Below are 19,816 nucleotides of genomic sequence, written 5' to 3'. Positions count from 1 at the left end.
CGACCTCGACTTTATTCAACTGTCTGTGTTAGACAACAGAGATACAAGAACAAATTGATTAGACTAGTCACAATGAAAAGTATCATAGACTAGTATCATACATATGATACTAGTTTATGATACAACACCTACAATGCATAACATTATGAATTAGTATCATAGTTCCATTCTATTTAATGTTTTGTAGAATCTCAATGCAAATATGTGTACATGATATGTTTGCCACTAAAATTTCTAGTTTTACGTGCTATGATACCGTATCTACCTATCACTAGTGGAGAAGAGGTCTTTGGTTCCAAGCAAATGTCTCAGTTCTGAACCAAACCAGGACCAATGGGGTGCATTGGTCCCGGTTCGTTTGGCCCAGGGCGACCTCACTCGCTGGAGCCTGTCCGTTAGTGGCCTTTGGTCCCGGTTTGTACTAAAAACCGGGACTAAAGGGTCGGCGGCAGGGCGCGGCAGACCGTGTCAGGCGTGGGAAACCTTTAGTCCCGGTTTGTAATACAAACCGGGTCCAAAGGCCCACCTTTTGGACCCGGTTTGTATTACAAACCGGGACAAAGTCCCCAATCTGGCTATATAACCTTGCCCCTGCCCAAGTGTGAGCCACACTTAGCCATTTTTTCACTTTCTTCACAAGAGGGGTGTATTGCTTTGCTCTCTTCTTCACATGCACAAGAGGTGTTCGATGAAATGCTTAAGAAGATTTGCCACTTGAGTTTACACAAATCAAGCCACACTTAACTTGCTTTTTTCTTCTCCATCGAGGTTAACAACTTTATCCTTTTCATCTGTAATTGATAAAATGCATGTGTATATATACATCGTGATGTTCTGTAATGGTTTTGATCAGCTTAATTATATCATGCAGATGAATCGGCAATGGATGTACATTGACCGACGCTTTGACGAGTTCACTTCGGGCCTGAGTAATTTAATGGCCGTGGCGGAGGCAAACAAACATGGTGGCTTCATGTATTGTCCATGTGTTGACTGCAAGAATACCGTAAATTACGCTCACTCGAGTACCATTCACGGCCACCTTCTGCGATCCGGTTTCATGCCCAGTTACTATTGTTGGACCAAGCACGGAGAAAGAGGGGTTATGATGGAAGACAATGAAGAAGAGGAAGAGGATGATGACGGTTATTCCAATTTCCCTGAATACAATGATACTGCAGAAGGCAATGAAGACAATGAAGTAGAAGATCAAGAGGCACCAGATGAGCCTGCTGATGATGATCTTGGTCGGGCCATTGCTGATGCAAGGAGAGAATGTGAAACTGAAAAGGAAAGGTTGGCCTTCGACAAGATGATAGAAGATCACAACAAATTGTTATACCCTAGTTGCGAAGATGGCCATAAAAAGCTAGGCAGCACACTGGAATTGTTGCAATGGAAGACAGAGAACGGTGTCACTGACTCAGGATTTGGAAAGTTGCTGACAATAATTAAGAGGAAGCTTCCAAGGGGTAACGAATTGCCCGCCAGTACGTATGAAGCGAAGAAGATTGTCTGCCCTCTAGGATTAGATGTGCAAAAGATACATGCATGCATTAATAACTGCATCCTCTACCGCGATGAGTACGAGAATTTGGATGCATGTCCGGTGTGCACTGCATTGCGGTATAAGATCAGACGAGATGACCCTGGTGATGTTGAGGGCGAGCGCCCCGGGAAGAGGGTTCCTGCCAAGGTTATGTGGTATGCTCCTATAATACCACGGTTGAAACGTTTGTTCAGAAATAAAGAGCATGCTAGGTTGTTGCGATGGCACAAAGAAGACCATAAGAAAGACGTGATGTTGAGGCACCCTGCTGATGGATCCCAATGGAGAAAAATCGATAGAGAGTTCCCAAACTTTGCACAGGATGCAAGGAACTTAAGGTTTGGTCTAAGTACAGATGGCATGAATCCTTTTGGAGAGCAGAGCTGCAGCCATAGCACCTGGCCTGTGACTCTTTGTATATATAACCTTCCTCCTTGGTTGTGCATGAAGCGGAAGTTCATTATGATGCCAGTGCTCATACAAGGCCCGAAGCAACCCGGGAACGACATTGATGTGTACCTGAAGCCATTAGTCGAAGAACTTCTACAGTTGTGGTCCATATCATGTGTACCTGTGTGGGATGAGCACAAGCAGGAAGAATTTGACCTACGAGCGCTGCTTTTCGTAACCATCAATGACTGGCCTGCTCTTGGTAACATTTCAGGACAGTCAAACAAGGGATACAATGCATGCACGCACTGTTTACATGAGCTCGAAGGTGATTATTTGGAAAAATGTAAGAAGGTCGTGTACCTGGGGCATCGTCGATTTCTTAGGCATACCCATCCCGTAAGAAAGAAAGGCAAGCATTACAACGGTGAGGCTGATCACCGGAGGAAGCCTCCCCATCGTGATGGTGTTGATATATTTGGTATGGTCAAGGATCTAGATGTAATATATGGAAAGGGTCCTGGCGGACGGTCTGTTCCGAATGACGCTGCCGGACACGCGCCCATGTGGAAGAAGAAATCTATATTTTGGGATCTACCCTATTGGGAAGTCTTAGAGGTCCGCTCTTCAATCGATGTGATGCACGTGACGAAGAATCTTTGCGTGAACCTGCTACGCTTTACGGGCGTGTACGGAAGACAAAAAGATACACCGAAGCACGGAGGACCAAAGCAACGTAGGAAAGACCCCAAAAAGCGCATGAGAGAGATAAAGGACGTCATTACTCCAGCTACGCTCTTACAAAAGCAGAGAAGGAAATATTTTTGAATGTCTCGAGCAGTATCAAGGTCCCGTCCGGCTTCTCCTCCAATATAAAGGGAATAATAAATATGGAGAAGAAAACATTCCGTAACACGAAGTCTCATCACTATCACGTGATAATGACACAGTTGCTTCCGATTGCATTGAGGGGGCTTCTACCGGAAAATGTTCGACTGCCCATTGTGAAGCTATGTGCATTCCTCAATGCAATTTCTCAGAAGGTAATAAATCCAGAAATTATACCGAGGTTGCAGAATGATGTGGTCCAATGTCTCGTTAGTTTTGATCTGGTGTTCCCACCATCCTTCTTCAATATTATGACACATCTCCTCGTTCACCTGATCGATGAGATTTCCATTCTCGGTCCTGTGTTTTTACACAATATGTTCCCCTTCGAGAGGTTCATGGGAGTCTTAAAGAAATATGTTCATAACCGTGCTAGGCCAGAAGGAAGCATCTCCAAGGGCTATGGAACAGAGGAGGTCATTGAATTCTGTGTTGAATTTATTCCTGACCTTAAGCCGATTGGTGTTCCTGAATCGCGGCATGAAGGGAGAGTAAGTGGAAAAGGCACGCTAGGAAGGAAATCAATGATATGTAGGGACGGGATTTCTTTGACTCAAGCACACTACACAGTTCTACAAAGTTCTACCTTGGTGGCTCCGTATATCGGTGTACACAAGAACTTTGTACGCTCCTAACCCGGCGATCGAACGATTGGATTAGACGTGAACACATGTCGACTTTCGGCGGTTGGTTGCAAAAACATCTCCTGAATAACATTGATATTGAAGATCAGCTGTACTTGCTAGCCCAGACACCATCTTCGACTGTAGTGACTTTCCAAGGGTACGAGATAAATGGGAATACATTTTACACGATCGCCCAAGATAAAAAGAGCACCAACCAAAACAGTGGTGTCCGATTTGATGCAATAATGAATGAATGCCCAAATGACACATATTATGGTTACATAGAGGATATATGGGAACCTGACTATGGACCTTTTTTTAAGGTCCCTTTGTTTAGGTGCAAATGGGTCAACAAAACAGGAGGCGGGGTTCAGGTAGACAAGTTGTATGGAATGACAACAGTGGATCTCAACAATCTTGGGTATAGAGACGAACCATTCGTCCTAGCCAAGGATGTGGCCCAGGTTTTCTATGTGAAGGATATGTCTACCAAACCAAGAAAAAGGAAACATAAGGAAACAAATACATCAAACGATGAGCCAAAGCGCCACATAGTTCTTTCTGGAAAAAAGAAACATCGTGGGAGTGGAGGACAAGACAGAAATGTCAGAAGATTATAATAAGTGGCAGGCAGCTGAGGCGGAACTGACCAGGAAAGGGATCAGATTAGGGACACACGGTTGGACCGAACGGTCGAATGAGTGGTTCTACGGGATTGGGGGAACGTTGCATCCAGAAACAGGGAAGTGCATCTATAAGAAAGCTCATCTAAAGTTTCCCATTGAAGCCCTGGAACAAGCACATAAGGACGTGGAGGAGGGGAGGTTCCAGCCCGAAAGAGAGAACGATGAGCTGACACACGCCCTTGGGAACAAAGAACACGGCGGACGAACACGAGGCACAAAAGGCTCCGTTCCGTGGAAGTATGGCTTTCCTGCGGAAAGGAAGAGATTTCCTGATAAAAGCCATGAGAGGAGAAAGGCAAGGGAAACAGACCGCATAGCGTCCTTAGAGGAGGGTATGAGCACCATGAAAGCCCAATTAACCATAGTAACCCAAGTACTTACATCCCAGATGGCTCAGGGGCAGGTTGTAGATCCTGCATTGCTCAATGCTATCGTCCCACTGCAATCTCAACAACACCGGAAAAGCAGCGTGGCTTCCAGTCAGCCGGTGGATAATGATGATGATGACCAGGTGGTCGAGCCTCCTCGCTACCCCCCCGTGGATGATCTCACTGAGAGCCGTCCTTGTGAGCTGCATGTTAAAGTTTTCAACCTATCCTTCAAGGCGGCGGTCGGCATCCTCTTACCTACAAGGTCTTACCATTGCCGTCCGGTCCAAGACGACTTTGCTGTTGTGATGGTGGATGAAGTGTTGAGAGATTATGAGGGGTTGGTGCTTGAGCACCCTGCAGGTGAAGATGGGGAAATCAAAGAACTGGGAGAAGCCTGTAGAACCACCGTGCAATGGCGGAAGGAGAACATTGTGTTTCCAGGTGAGAAGCCACCAAGCAGGCCACCTCGTCCGCTTCCTCCGCCACCTGCGCAGTCTCCTCCACGTGATGATTCTCCTCTGCGCGATGATGATTCCCCTGTGCATGAGCAGTCTCCTCCGCGTGAAAATACTCCGCCACCTCCTCCTCCTTGTCAGGAGACTCCGCCGCCTCCACCTAAGCAAAAGAGGAAGCTAACCGCGATACCTCCTACAGCTCCGAAGAGATCATCAACTCCGATGAGGGCACAGACTCCAGAGTTGTTACCACATGAGCAGACTGAAGAGCAGAAGGCGTTTCTTGCGCCGAAGAAGATGTTTATTCCACCGCATACAGTGAAGCACTTTGCCGAGACGAGAATGAAGAGACCTGAGCTGAGATGTGATTATGACCGCTCTCTTGGACAGTCCTCTAGAGTGAGCAAAGCAAAACAAAGTCGCCTAGCTTGGACAGCAGGACATTCAGTCCATACCCCACTTCGTCGTGCAGCCCTATGATGATCCAGAGACAGCATCGATGATCGAACGGGAGGCTAGAGCTCAGGGAGCATCAGTTGAGTACGAAGATTACTATCCAACGGCTCAAGTCGTAAACAAGTATAGATACGGATCTGATCTTGTCAAACCTGGCGAGCTCGCGCGTCTAGGGACTCGGATGCGAAGGTTGCATGAATGGTACCTGAAATCCTGTCGAAGAGGTGATCGCTACCTCACGGTGTATCTTAGAGATGAGCATTACTTCCGGGGGCGGGAGGAGATAAACCTTGAGTTAGAAGAACTGTTTCAGTTATTCAATCAAGACGCCCTCGACAAAGCTGTCATTAGTTGCTACTGCATGTAAGTGATTTATTTATGTAATTAAGTCTGTAGCTCAGCTCATTCATTTGCACTAACAATTATCCTCACTATATTCTTTGTGTACGCTATATATTTAATTATGGAGAATGAAGAAGCTCGAATGCAAAAGAGGCAAGCTCCTCGAGCTGGGGTTCATTGACCCAGACATAGTTCATGAAGTTACGGTTCTACAGTACCCCAAGGACACAGAGGACAACATGCTAATGTTTTTAGTGAAGCAAGCAAACAAAGAGGATATATTCTTTCCCTACAACTTCAAGTGAGTGTTATATATAACATACATTATGCTTGTGCAGCTTCCACTTTATTCTCGTAATCATTGAGCTATGCTTGTGCAGATTCCACTTTATTCTTCTAATCATTGATCTTCACAAAGGAGTCGTAAATGTCATGGACTCGAAACGTAAAGAACATGCGGAATGGGCGGACATGGCTGCCATCCTCCAGAGGTAATTTCAATCAATTTCGTATTGGCATCTTCATCTGTTCTAATTCGACGATATCATCAACTAATCAATAACTCATTTACTCATTATTTTTTGCCGGGCAGGGCTTGGAAACGGTTCATCAATACTGTTCCGGGTAAATGAAAACCGGAGCTTACATTTAAAGATTACCCTGTAAGTAGTACTATATATATATAGCTATGTCCGTGAAACTCTATATATGATATTTACTTTCAATACGATGCTTGATTATTAGTTTGATCGAACTATTTTTTCGTACTAGTTAAAATGCCCGTGCGTCGCTACGGGTACTCAAATTTCATTTTTCAATGCACATATATAGTTCAAAATACTTATGAAAAACTAAAAGAAATTAGAGATATCATAATTTATAATTATCAAAGAAACCAGTATTACTTATAGAAATATCTCTCATGTTAATTCAAAATCATTGGTTATTACAAGTCATGACACCAACAGAAAAAACATTTCTTTATAACAAAATCTCCTTGGCCGCTATCTCTAGGTCCTCTAGGAATTCCTTCAATTGCTCGACACCTCCTCTTCACCTTCAGCTTCAAAAACACTATCAAAGTGCTACCATACACCTTCAAGAACGAGCATATCTCCGTCCTCCTCCTGTTGCACCTGCGAGGGGAACAGAGGTCGCAGGGGTAAGATCTGTTGGTAGCAAATGGTAAAGTAAAGTAGATTAGAATCTGCCCAACCTGTACTTGAAAGTTTTGCATTTGATGTACCTTTGATCCTTGACCTGTATATAATAGATTGGAATCAAAATCAACCTCATATGCTCGTTTCTTTTTTTCCATACTGCATGCAATGCCTAATGGTATCCTAACAATAACAGTGTCAATAGTATGCAAGAAAGCGGACAGTCAAAGATAAATATTGTCCAGGAGCCACTAATTCTATACAACACGTATTCAAAATTGATGTGGTTGGCTAAAAATGAACCGGAGAGAAGGTGAAAATAAAACAGTTTCTTTCTACCTGTCTTGTAACGGTGACCAAGAGCTAACCAGGAAGCATAACGTGAATGTCAATTCAGGTGCAATCACATCTCTATACTACTCTATGTTTTGGAAGATTATAGTAGCATGATTTCATAAACAGACATGGAACTTGGGATATACTACTCTATGTTGCCTGGGGTATACTACTCTTGAATTCCTTTAGTTTTGGAAGAGCACTTATCCAAGGATCCTTGAATTCTGGTTCTATAAATCAACTGTACTGAAAATATAAAATAGAAGTAATAGGATACATGCATATCGTCTAATTTATTGGTGTCATGGTGTCATATAGTTGAACATACATATGACGAACGCTGGAAAAACCGAGTGCAAAAGAAAAATGAACGCGGTGTACGCGAGGCACCTGCTCCTTATTCGAGGAGTAGGCGTTGAGCTAGAGCACATGGGCGGTGAAGGCTAGGTGGCGGGCGTGTAGTTTCGGAGTCTCTGCACAACGTGCAACTCCTGGATCGCTTTTTAGGCATCTGAAGTCTGAATACCGGTACTCTTAAAAAAATAAAACATATGGGTTAGGAGCTAGGACTAATGGCTCCTCCAATCCCAGGAATAAAATAACAAGATAAACAATGCATATCTTCGCAACCTTTCCCCGAAAGTCAGCGGCCAAGTAGTAAACTTGTGATCAATTTCAACTCTATATCATTTGAAAAGAAAACAAGCAAGATTTTGCTGGCCAGCTATATAGTTTGCGTAGAAATTTATCAACAGATATTCTAATGATTATTGATTACCATTTTATCTGGCCAATTCGGAAGCAAAACCTAAAATAAGGTTTACCATTTTATTCAAGCAGCAATCGGCAACCTCACCCCACTCCGCCACCATTGCCACCATACCCCACTCCGCGAGACCGTGATTCACAAAAGGAGTATTTTCATAGCAAAAAAAATAATGTCATGAAATTCATTATAGAGATAGTGCCAGCATTCATGAACAGATTTACACATATTTTGACTGGTTCTAGTCTCCAAGAATGCATGTGTGATAGTCATTTATGAGCATGTACGAACTCACAGAATATACTCACTTAAATTCCATCAACATTACTCTTTGTCCATATTTACAAGAAAACACTCCTGAGAGAAACATACATTACAATCAGATGATGTTAGAAGTAATTTGATTATTTTAAAATTATCTAAATATGAATTAGCAATATAGGTTACGTTGTACATCAGTACATGAATGCTAAATCAGTTAACGGCTAATGCTTCAGTCCATCTCAAACGTTGACCAACGGGGGAATGATCCCTCCTTTGGCTATACGTTGTTAGGTAGAATGAGAGTCTCCCCGCAGATGGACGCGGATGGATGATAACCCGGTTTATTCGCCCCTCCTGCGAAATTACCGCGGATGGGGATTCGAACCCGGGTGGGCTTGCTGCGCACTCGCTTGCCTTCCCACTAAGCTAGAACTCAGTTCTCAATGCTTCAGTCCATCTCACACTCCTCACTCATATTCATTTCACAAACCTACCCAAATGAAGACTATATTTAGTACATAACACCTGCCTGGAAATTTGATTCAGTGAAAGAAGCTAAAATGCTCATCAACAAGAAAACTTATTTAGTGCAAGGGAACAAAGTCTGATTGCAAACCCGGATTAGCCCACGAAGGCCGAAGCTGCCGCGCCACACCTCACCATGTAGAGAGAAGAATTTGTGAGGGGGAGAAGAGTGCGTCACACACCATCACATCAGACCAATCTTGTCTAGCAGCGGTTCACCCGCTAGAAATCTTCGCACCGGCAAGATCCACCGCCGCCGCTAACGCCTCGGAGAACACTGCCGCATGTGCATCCCAAACCACCGCCGCCCTGAAAACCCGCGCGGCCCTGAGTCCTGTTGCGCTCCATACCTGCGTGAGGCGAGGCGAGCCTGTGGGCCGCCGAAGATGCCCCTGTAGTGTTGCCTGTCCACGCTCCTGTTGTGTGCAGCGTGCCCTTCCACACGACCATGGAATCCACCGGGTCCGGTCGTCTTCTTCCGACGACGAGTGTTGCATCCTCTCCAAGGCCTGCGACGTGATGTTGAGCCGTTGGTCGAGCGCCTCGAGATGGCGCATCGGTGCATCACTCTGCGTTCGCCTTGGCCCCCTCCTGGACCGCGGCGGCTATGGGGTTGACCTTTGAACTGAACATCTTGCAGCGTCTTCCTAGAAATGTTTGGCGTGATGTTGGCCAACCAGACCGTCTTGTTTATTATCTGTAAAACACACGGCATAAATCAGTAGCAAAGAATTTCTTCTACAAACCGTAAAGACAAAAAAACATAGACACATAGTGTTCATTCATCAGAATACATAACCATATGGCCACACATAAATTGGGGGGAAGGAGATGAAAGTGCAGCACAAACCAGAGGCGGTAGGTGGACTTTGATATTCTGGTAAGACATGACCTATATCTCTGTAGTATGTATATACTTCTTCATATGTTCCTTGTTGATTTGGAAGCAAACCAAGCTTTGAATGCGTGCAGGGAGAATTATCAAACTGTATGCCTACAAAAGTGTCAATAACTGCTTATTTGTCTTCAGATGACCAAGGATTAAGTTTGTAGTAGGCATACTTAGGATTGCATTAAAGGAAGCAGTAGAGATATTAAATAAATAACATCACAAAAGTCATTGGTCTACCTTCTGTTTAAGCTAAATATGAACCATTAATCTTGGCCCCAGGATGCAGGTTTTCCTTATAAAAAATGAATGGTACAATTTTCTCTATTGGCTGGCTGCTAAAATACTTTTTGAAGGGAACACGCAAATAAAACCTTTTGTTGAATTGTGGGTATAGAGAGGACAGCACAATGAACAATGGCAACTGCTATATCTATGTCTCCATTAGGAACCATCGCAACTGCACTGAAAAAATCTGAAAGGGTTAATGGAGATACATGCCGCACCAGCTCTAAACATTTAGTTTTTTCAATAGCCACTACTAAATGGTGAGAGCATATCATTGCCTCGCGCACACCACTGAACTTGTCCAGTTATTATCACATCTCCTAGTGAAGTAGTGCTCTTGTTATTCAGCAGATCTGTATCGCCGCCCTGGAGTTCCCAGTGTGCCATCGTGATCCGCGCCTTGATCACCCTCGGCTGGCGAACACGTGGTGACCAGCTATAAGTAACACATTTTTTTTCAATTTAGAAGCAATACGAAAAAATTCCATAAAAAGCAAGCAACAAATTAGAACGTGTAGAAGGATGTGTAGAAGTATGGGTCTGTGACAGAGTTCTCGATGTTTTTTTAATAACATTTGAGGGAGAGATCGCTGACAAAGTCAAAGGTGGTGAAGTCAGGATCATGTTCTTTGGAGAAGACTCCAAATTGAAGTGGACTTCCCCTGCCTCGCGATGTAATTGTTTTTTTATTCATAGAGGATTGACAATAATTGAGGATAAATCCCTCAAAGATTTAACAATAAAGGAAAAAGTATGTCACGCATAATACTTAAAGAGGGTATCAAGTGACTTGGCCTGGATGTAGAAAAACGAACTTGATGTTAGTGCACTGCGTGAGGAAGGGGCTCGTCTATTTATTGGCAGCGAGATACCACCATGGCATGTTGATTCACACCTGCATACATGACCCGGTCAAATTTGTGATTCCATTAACTGAAATTGCTGCAATCAACTACAAATTGGTAGAGTAACATAGTAGTCCTGGACATATCATAAATGGGCAACATAATGAAGAAAATGGAAAGATCCTGATTTACACCATGATTACGAATGGCCATGCCAAAAGACAGAAGTTGGACACAAAGAAACTGAATCTTAAGCTCAATCAGGTACAACTTAATTTGGGACAACACTGTTACAATGTTGAATCACAATTAGTGCAGCTGCAAATTCCAAATAAATAATTCAATACAGGGGATAAGCGTCACCTTCTTGGCGATGAACTTGGGGTAGTTGTACTCGACCAGCACTCCAGCAGCGTACAGAGAGATGTAATATCTTGCATGCCACGACGGCGACTCGAGGCGACGTAGCATGCAGCCAGCCTTGTCGCCTGCTGGAAACGCCATGTGCACTCGTACTAAGACCTACAGAATACACATCACACACACTGTCAAATGAACGGAATAACAGAATCATAAGTTCATGATGAATGCAGACTAACCGTGCACATATAAAAATTTACAAGCATGGTTTTTATGGAACTCAGATCAGGATCAAAAGTCATACATTATGTTTTCAATCTGTTCTCATAATTATTGTTGGAATTGGAAGCAAATCATCACACAAACTTAACATGAGGTGAACATGTCAGGAAAAAGCAAGAAAGAAATGGAAAACGTGTTGGAGTACTGAACCACACCAATACAGCAGGAAAGCTTCGATAGTCGTCGAAGATATAAAATCCATGTTTTTAGTCATGTTAATCTTGCAGCTGAAAGCAAGAAGTTAAATTCTTCTAATCTGTGGTGAAAACACAAAGGCAAAAGGAAAGAGTCATCCGTGGACTTCAATTAGGCTATAGGGAAGGAGTATTTAGGCTTTTTCATTGCTGCTAATGCTTTGACCATTCACGTCTAATCTTCCAATTATTAGCATTACTACTCCATATATGCTGCTTAAGAAAAATGTTCAGGTCAGATTCTACACATGACACTGCACGTATGACTGAACTAAAAAGATAAAATAGAAGACAGAAGGGATGAGCAGATCGAGGGGAGGAAGAAACGAAGGAGAGGAAAGGATTGGTCACCTGCCCGCCAGGAGTTCCCGTGCTGGTAGTTGCTGGAATAACCACCAGTTCGCGCATATCCCAGAGTCACCGGGGAGCTCTTGTGACAGGCGCCCGCCGTGTTAGAGCACAACATCACGCATCTAGTATTTGACATGAGAGAAAAAATAGATGAAGGCACAACATCGGAGAGGAAAGGCAGGTGTGGCGAGTGACGCACATGGTGGATGTCGGCAACGACGCCAGCGGCGCGGACTCCAGCGGCGCTTGACAGCCTCCTCCCGGCGATGATGGCACCCCTCGGCCTGGCTCCCATGATGCTGATTGGTTCGTTCCCTCGGCGGATGCTTCAAGCCAAGTAGGAGGCTGAATCGTGGGCTGGTAGGAGGCCGCTGGGTCGTCGACCGGCGGTGGACTGTGGTCGTCTTGTCGTTGGATTTTGAGGAGCGGAACGTCGATTGAAGCGCTCCCCATCTCGTTGAGAAGAAAAACCGCCCGGTCGATTAGCTGCATCAGATCGACCGCCTTGATGAGCGTCCCGTAGGAAAGTTTCCTGACCTTGTGTCAAGCTGACGATCTGGTCATCCGTTCGTCGAGCGCCGCATCCCTCTCGCTTTCGGTGCGGACGGGGCATCGTGCTTGGTGCAACTCGCCAAAGCGACTCCTCTGCGCTTGCCGGATCGAAGGGGCGGACGCAGATCGGCGGTGATGGGTTGAAGACCGAGTAGATGAATTTTTGGGAGATCGAGCAGGGGTAGGTGGATTCGGCGGAGTCGGCGGAGTCATTGGGCCTGGCCCATGTGGACGACGGTCGAGGAAGCGCGACGACGGAAGGAACGACGAAGCAATTGATGTATTGTGGTGGATGGCAGAATAAGAAACCACTTTAATTTTTTTAAGTAGTAGAGAAAGGTGTATGAGGCAGGAATCCGGGAATAACTTATGTGGATACTACGTCTGCAACTTCATTCGTGACATGGCCTGTCCCAAGGGTGGGGATGCCGCTATACACCACACTCGTGTACGATAACAAATTTTCACAATTAATCTTAGTACCATCAATTGTATTGAGTTCCATTCATATATATATAGGACATATTCATACTACACATGGGTGTAGTTACACCCACGCGTGTTTCTCATAATCTAGAGAGTATCTATCATACTGAATAGTATGTACATGTAGTATGAAGTATATAAAACTATTTTGAAAGTATATATACTACTTTGTAGGTAGTATGTACATGTTTTTACGTAGACTCATTTTTTACGTATACATATGCATATATTTCGGATATATAGTGCAAACTATGGGTTCACTTGCATTTTTTTCACCAAACTTGGTTTGGAGTATCTTAGATATAGTATACGAACATACTCAAACCGATAAAGTATCGTATATACTTCCGTACGGAATTATATAGATATGGGAGTAACTACACCCAGGGGTAGGAAGTATTTATCCTATATATATATATATATATATATATATATATTGATCTCCTTTTTTAAATATAGATGATACGCCTGCGGGACACTCTCATAACGGAGGATCAAATACGAGCAATTCAAGAGGAAATCGCGGGATTCTTTCTTACCGAGGTCATTGCCCCAGGTGGAGAGCACTATGCGAAGGTCATAGATATTGAGAAACTTCGTAGAGCCTAATAGATTTAGTAAAGAGATCCGACTAGCTTTATATTGTAAATATGCATGCATTACGTGTACTGTTGACGATGTCTATATATTCACGACGATTTTTTGTGGTTTCTTGAATGATATACATGCATTGCTGAAATCTGCCGCGGCAGAGAAACGCCCTGTTTCTCTGCCGCGGCAAAGAAACGCTGCTCCACCCTAAACCTGTGCCGCGGCAGAGAAATAGCAATTCTCTGCCGCGGCAGAGAACCTCCAGGCCTGGTTCGTGGGCGTTTCTCTGCCGCGGCAAAGAAACGCTGCTCCACCCTAAACCTGTGCCGCGGCAGAGAAATAGCAATTCTCTGCCGCGGCAGAGAACCTCCAGGCCTGGTTCGTACCACGAACCGGGACCAAAGGTCCTCCACCGCGAGCGCCCTGGCCGCACCACGTGGCGACGCCTTTAGGCCCGGTGCAACTTTGAACCGGGACTAAAGGGGGGACCCTTTAGTCCCGCCTTGTTGGTCCCGGTTTGGAAACCGGGACTGAAGGCCCAGACGAACCGGGCCTATAGCCCCGTTTTCCACTAGTGTATGATACTAATTTCACCTCTCTCATCATTAATTAATGTGCCACATAAGATTTTTACTTACATGGCATGCATGATACTACCTATGATACTCCCATTGTGGCTAGTCTTAGGCAGAAAAATGTACCCATAGCGGAATATTGGCTGCATGCATGGACCGACGACACTGCCAAATCGATCTAAAAAAAATCAGGGCCCGGAAAATTCCGTGTTTTTTTTATTTGACCCGCTAGATGTCGTATAAAGAAAAAGGAAGCTTGGACTATGTTGTGCAGTAGGGTTTTGATCCCAATAATGTTACTAACTTTATGAGAGGAGAAGTAAAGGGCAGACTGCTTGGTAGGCCAATCATGTTTCCTGGCTTCATTGATACAACACACGATGTTTGGCAGCTCGTATGAGGCCGATACGGTCAACTTGCACGCACGATTGATGAGGTTACCATCCACGAGTCTAGGGTTTAGGGTATTATAAGTAATTACACGAGCTTATGACCGCTCTAGATAACAAGGATGCCGATGATCAAGTCCTTCGGGCAACTGCCTTCACCGTGATCTGCGCTCTTTGGTGGAGCATCATAAACATCGACCCGCAGCGGCACATAGTAGGCTACCTACTACGATAAGAATTAGGAGTAAGCTCCTTCTGCCTCTTCACTTGTCTTGTACCCTTTATGGAGGTTGTTCTCGTATCCAGTCACAAGAGGTCCAACCTCCTTCCACGAACTGTGCACTCATGGCACTCTCCCATAGTAGACCATATACCAGTTAAACTTCTACCAAGATAGATCATAAGAAATAGATTAACGAGCATACCATTGCAAGACAAGCACTAAACATAAGCTAAGCCACATAAGCATGCATGATCATATAGGAAAAAACATCACAAAAGTTCAATCTACCAGCTAGCGTGATCATACAAACGATCACACTAGCTACTATGGTGTCATCCTACCACCACATCAAAAGAGGGTGAAATCCTACCACCCGTAACACCGAAAGTTTTTAGCATCATGTGAGGGGATAGTATATACAACCTCACATAATGTACATGCCCTGGCATAAGTGTTCATCAAGTCCTAGCTACTTCAAAATGTACAACCAACATTGTCGTCTTTTATCATGCATCCATCACCACCACCCCAGCAGAAGGGAGCACTAGTTGTAGTGGTGCTTTCCCAGCGAGGTCGTTGTAGGATAACGTTGCATAGGAAACAAAAAATTTCCTACCGCGAACACGCAATCCAAGCCAAGATGCAATCTAGAAGACGGTAGCAACGAGGGGATTATCGAGTCTCACCCTTGAAGAGATTCCAAAGCCTACAAGATGAGGCTCTTGTTGCTGCGGTAGACGTTCACTTGCCGCTTGAAAAAGCGCGTAGAAGATCTTGATCACGGCGCCACGAACGGGCAGCACCTCCGTACTCGGTCACACGTTCGGTTGTTGATGAAGACGACGTCCACCTCCCGTTCCAGCGGGCAGCGGAAGTAGTAGCTCCTCTTGAATCCGACAGCACGATGGTGTGGTGTCAGTGGTGGTGGAGAAATCCGGCGGAGCTTCGCTAAGCGTGCGGGATGTGGTGGAGGAGAGAGAGCCGCTAGGGTTTGGGAGAGGGGGGCGCCGGCCTCAAGGGGTGCGGCCACCTTGGTGGTTGTTGGGGTGGCCGGCCCCCTCCCCTTGCCCCTCATTATATAGGTGGAAGCCCCAAGTGTTGGACTACAAGTCTCCGAATAAGACCCGAACCAAAAACCTTCCATGTGATAGGGAAACCTACCCAAGGTGGGAATCCCACTTGGGGTGGGATTCCCCCCTTCCATGTGGGGGGGGGGGGGGGGGGGCCGGCCCCCATAGGGGAGTCCACTTGGGACTCCTACCCCTCTAGGGTTGGCCGGCCATGGGGGACTCCACCTTCCTTGGTGGTTTCTTCCGGACTTTTCTAGAACCTTCTAGAACCTTCCATAGAACCTTCCGGATCATTTTAAATCTCATAAAATGACTTCCTATATATGAATCTTATTCTCCGGACCATTCCGGAACTCCTCGTGATGTCCGGGATCTCATCCGGGACTCCGAACAAATATTCGAACTCCATTCCATATTCAAGTTCTACCATTTCAACATCCAACTTTAAGTGTGTCACCCTACGGTTCGTGAACTATGCGGACATGGTTGAGTACTCACTCCGACCAATAACCAATAGCGGGATCTGGAGATCCATAATGGCTCCCACATATTCAACGATGACTTTAGTGATCGAATGAACCATTCACATACGATACCAATTCCCTTTGTCACGCGATATTTTACTTGTCCGAGGTTTGATCATCGGTATCACTTCATACCTTGTTCAACCTCGTCTCCTGACAAGTACTCTTTACTCGTACCGTGGTATGTGGTCTCTTATGAACTCATTCATATGCTTGCAAGACATTAGACGACATTCCACCGAGAGGGCCCAGAGTATATCTTTCCGTCATCGGGATGGACAAATCCCACTGTTGATCCATATGCCTCAACTCATACTTTCCGGATACTTAATCCCACCTTTATAACCACCCATTTACGCAGTGGCGTTTGGTGTAATCAAAGTACCTTTCCGGTATAAGTGATTTACATGATCTCATGGTTATAAGGACTAGGTAACTATGTATCGAAAGCTTATAGCAAATAACTTAATGACGTGATCTTATGCTACGCTTAATTGGGTGTGTCCATTACATCATTCATATAATGATATAACCTTGTTATTAATAACATCCAATGTTCATGATTATGAAACTAATCATCCATTAATCAACAAGCTAGTTAAGAGGCATACTAGGGACTCTTTGTTGTCTACATATCACACATGTACTAATGTTTCGGTTAATACAATTATAGCATGATATATAAACATTTATCATAAACATAAAGATATAAATAATAACCACTTTATTATTGCCTCTAGGGCATATCTCCTTCAGTCTCCCACTTGCACTAGAGTCAATAATCTAGATTACATTGTAATATACCTAACACCCATGGCATTCTGGTGTTGGTCATGCTTTGCCCTAGGGAGAGCTTTAGTCAACGGATCTGCTACATTCAGATCAGTGTGTACTTTGCAAATCTTTACTTCTCCATCTTCGATGTACTCGCGAATCGAGTGGTAACGCAGCTTGATATGCTTCAGCCTCTTGTGTGACCTTGGCCCTTGTGCATTGGCGATGGCACCCATGTTATCACAGTAGATGATTAATGGGTCCAATGCACTAGGAACCACACCGAGCTCTACAATGAACCTCTTCATCCATACCGCTTCTGATGAAGCCTCTGAAGCCGCTATGTACTCGATTCTCGTTGAAGACTTCGCCACCATGCACCGCTTCGAGCTTGCCCACCCATCGCGGCACCATTCAATATAAACACGTACCCGCATCGTGACTTAGAGTCATCGGATCAGTGTTCCAACTTGCATCGGTGTAACCATTTACAACGAGCTCTTGGTCACCTCCATAATAAAGAAACATATCCTTAGTTCTTTTCAAGTACTTCAGGATATTCTTGACTGTCCAGTCTGTTCCATTCCCGGATCACTTTGATATCTGCTAGTCAAACTAATAGCATGTGCTATATCCGGTCTAGTACATAGCATGGCATACATGATAGATCCTACTGCCGAGGCATAGGGGATATTACTCATCCTTTCTCTTTCTTCTGCCGTAGCCGGTCCTTGAGTCTTACTCAAGACCTTGCCTGGTAACATAGGTAAGAACCCTTTCTTACTTTCGTCCATTCTAAACTTCTTTAGAATCTTGTCCAGGTATGTACTTTGTGATAGCCCTATTAGGCGTCTTGATCTATCTCTATAAATCTTGATGCCTAATATATACGATGCTTCACCAAGGTATTTTATTGAAAAACTATTATTCAAATAACCTTTTACACTGCTTAATAGTTCTATATCATTCCCAATCAATAATATGTCATCTACATATAATATCAGGAATGCTACAGAGCTCCTACTCACTTTCTTGTAAATACAGGCCTCTCCATGACACTGTATAAACTCGAAGTCTTTGATCACCTTATCAAAGCGTCGGTTCCAACTTCTTGATGCTTGCTTCAGTCCATAGATTGAACGCTGAAGTTTGCATACTTTGTCAGCATTTTTAGGATTGACAAAACCTTTGGGTTGTACCATATACAACTCTTCCTCAATGTCTCCATTAAGGAACGCCGTTTTGACATCCATCTGCCAAATCTCATAATCGAAAAATGCAGCTATTGCTAACAAAATCCTCACAGATTTTAGCTTCGCTACAGGTGAGAAAGTCTCATCATAGTCAACTCCTTGAATTTGTCGGAAACCCTTTGCGACAAGTCGAGCTTTATAGACAGTAATATTACCATCATCATCTGTTTTTCTCTTGAAGATCCATTTATTCTCGACAGCCTTTCGGCTATCAGGTAAGTCAACCAAAGTCCATACTTTGTTATCATACATGGATCCCATTTCGGATTTCATGGCTTCTTGCCATTTGTTGGAATCTGGGCTCATCATCGCTTCTTCATACGTCGCAGGATCCTCATCATTGTTATCCACAATCATGACATTTAGACAAGGATCATACCAATCAGGAGTGGCACGTTCCCTTGTCGATCTGCGAGGTTCAGTAGTTTCCTCGTTCGAAGTTTCATGATCATTATCATTAGCTTCCTCTGTTGCCGGTGTAGGCGGTACAGGTACAACTTCGATCGCGCTACTCTGATCAACGAGTATAGATTCATCAATCTCATCGAGTTCTACTTTTCTTCCAGTCACTTCTTTAGTGAGAAATTCTTTCTCAAGAAAGGTTTCGTTCTTAGCAACAAAGATTTTGCCTTCGGATTTGTGATAGAAAGTGTACCCTATAGTTTCCTTAGGGTATCCTATGAATACGCATTTCTCCGCTTTGGGTTCTAGCTTGTCCGGTTGTAACTTCTTTACATAGGCTTCGCAACCCCAAACTTTAAGGAACGACAGCTTAGGTTTCTTGTTAAACCATAATTCATACGGTGTCGTTTCAACGGATTTTGATGGTGCTCTATTTAAAGTGAATGCGGCTGTCTCTAATGCATAACTCCAAAATGATAATGGCAAATCAGTAAGAGACATCATAGAACGAACCATATCTAAGAGAGTTCGATTACGACGTTCGGACAAACCGTTTCGTTGTGGTGTTCCCGGCGGTGTCAATTGTGAAAGTATTCCGCATTTCTTTAAATGCATGCCAAACTCATAACTCAGATATTCACCTCCATGATCAGATCGTAGAAATTTAATCTTCTTGTTACGTTGATTTTCTACTTCACTTTGGAATTCCTTAAACTTCTCGAAAGTTTCGGATTTATGTTTCATGAAATAGATATACCCATATCTACTCAGATCATCTGTGAAGGTTAGAACATAACGATAACCACCGCGCGATGCTACACTCATTGGTCCGCACACATCGGTATGTATGATTTCCAATAAGTCGAGCTTCGCTCCATCATACCAGAAAATGGAGTTTTAGTCATTTTTCCCATTAGACATGCTTCGCATCTATCAAGTGACTCAAAGTCAAGT

General features: G+C 44.1%; 1 long non-coding RNA gene and 1 other non-coding gene across 10 annotated transcripts; both read right to left on the bottom strand.

Moving 5' to 3' along the window:
• Nucleotides 1-6,646: 6,646 nt before the first annotated feature.
• Nucleotides 6,647-12,858, bottom strand: LOC127333840 (uncharacterized). Of its 9 annotated transcripts, XR_007871598.2 has the most exons (8): nt 12,223-12,858; nt 12,024-12,145; nt 11,200-11,358; nt 10,807-10,886; nt 9,665-9,808; nt 7,650-9,511; nt 6,980-7,023; nt 6,647-6,899 (listed from the first exon to the last, which is right to left on the bottom strand). It is a non-coding gene; the product is annotated as an uncharacterized lncRNA (long non-coding RNA). The 9 variants fall into 9 exon arrangements; XR_007871591.2 differs by having other exon boundaries at nt 6,980-9,511; XR_007871595.2 differs by having other exon boundaries at nt 6,647-6,890; nt 6,980-9,511.
• Nucleotides 8,282-8,391, bottom strand: LOC127337338 (small nucleolar RNA snoR103). The gene has a single exon (XR_007873749.1). It is a non-coding gene; the product is annotated as a small nucleolar RNA snoR103 (small nucleolar RNA).
• Nucleotides 12,859-19,816: the final 6,958 nt, after the last annotated feature.

This window comes from Lolium perenne, chromosome 2 (genome assembly GCF_019359855.2).
Source record: "Lolium perenne isolate Kyuss_39 chromosome 2, Kyuss_2.0, whole genome shotgun sequence".
In the NCBI taxonomy this organism is placed as follows: domain Eukaryota; kingdom Viridiplantae; phylum Streptophyta; class Magnoliopsida; order Poales; family Poaceae; genus Lolium; species Lolium perenne.
Note: the sequence above shows the minus strand (reverse complement) of the source record. Positions and strands in the feature narration are given on the sequence as shown.